Source organism: Parasteatoda tepidariorum, chromosome 4 (assembly GCF_982258835.1).
Source record: "Parasteatoda tepidariorum strain Cologne lab strain chromosome 4, Ptep-v5.0, whole genome shotgun sequence".
NCBI classification, from domain to species: domain Eukaryota; kingdom Metazoa; phylum Arthropoda; class Arachnida; order Araneae; family Theridiidae; genus Parasteatoda; species Parasteatoda tepidariorum.
The window spans coordinates 11,496,180-11,497,605 of NC_141758.1; the positions used below are offsets into that span (position 1 = coordinate 11,496,180).

At 29.7% G+C, this 1,426-nt stretch overlaps 1 non-coding gene across 1 annotated transcript; it reads left to right on the forward strand.

Moving 5' to 3' along the window:
- Positions 1-273: 273 nt before the first annotated feature.
- On the forward strand, positions 274-413 carry LOC147810692 (U11 spliceosomal RNA). Its single transcript, XR_015433514.1, has one exon. It is a non-coding gene; the product is annotated as a U11 spliceosomal RNA (small nuclear RNA).
- The last annotated feature ends 1,013 nt before the right edge of the window (positions 414-1,426 follow it).

A 1,426-nucleotide genomic window follows, 5' to 3' on the forward strand; every position in this document is an offset into this window, starting at 1 on the left:
TTGAGTCAGATAGTAGACTCTCTTGTCAAGTATTGAAGGCATTTAATTTAACTACTGCTCTTAATTTGCTCTCGAATTCTAGCTGATGGGGCATTACTATCAACAAAATACTCGAAATATAAGTAAAAAAATTTAACTACCACTTATTTTTGTTAAAAAAGTAATTTAGATTAAAATTATTTCTTGATATGGTATTATGATGTCATCCATATATACCCCATATATAAACCCTTCTCCGCAGGCTTTTGAAGTTAGTGGAGGAGGAAATAAGTAAAATAAAGTAATGACAAGCATCAATGGTTTTAAAATGGCACACAGTTCCAACGGAGCTGTGCAGAATCGCTAGCAAGAGATTCTGGGTACGTAATTTTTTGGTCTTGAGGCAGCTGGTAGCCATTTGCTCTGGCGCCTCATAATAATTAAAGTATAGAATCTGTGAAGCTTGTCACTTTCAGGTTTAACCCCTTGGGGACGGGTGATTCAGAAAAGCATTCGTACAAAATCAGAATCAAGTTGTAATTAAATAAAAAGCGGTAACTTAAATGTAGTCGTTGCTAATTTGACAGACTTACTTTGCTTTTTCCTTAATTATTGTTAGTTTAATCATATATATAATCAATGTTAATTCAAAGTATAACTAAATAGTTTTATTTTGAACAAAGTAATGGTGAATTAAATAAATCAAACAATTATAACTCCGCCCACAAATAAACTGCTAAAGAATTACTTTGATTACCAGTTTTATCTCTTTATCCTGATTGATACAGTTTCATGCTGTCACGTATTTGTGACAGTCGGCGCGAAAGGGTTAAGGCATTTGCTGGAAGTAAAAAACTTCGACCGAAGCTACTTTCCAGTCACTGTAACAGAAATGCTAATTGTTGAAAAGTTTTAATAAAGTGATAACGAATTAATTAGTATACCTTGTAAAATAAACATAGTTACGCCTACTTTAAATAACAGAAACCAAATAATTAATGCTTTTAAGTTGAATGTTATATGATTTTTCATATTTAGTGGTGGAAAAAATATTAAACTAAAAGTAACTTAAATTTCGTTACCGCTGGAAAATACTATTTCTCAAAGCGGAGCAAGTTAGCATCTCTAATGTTACTTCTGCTACTGGAACCCAAAAGTGACTGTGATTATTTCGATATAGATTTAATCGATATTTTCTATTAATTGGTGAAATTTATCAAAATTTAATATAAACTAATCGATTAAACACGTTAATAAATAATTGACATAGTTAGTTTTTTGTCAAATTAATCGATATCATAAATTTTTAATGTAGTTAATTAAAACAATTAATCGTTATACTGAGTAGTCATTTTTATTATAAGTGATTATTTTTAATAACCAATGTATATCATACTGTGCAATATAGTAGTATTATTTTTAATAACCAATGTATATCGTAGTACGC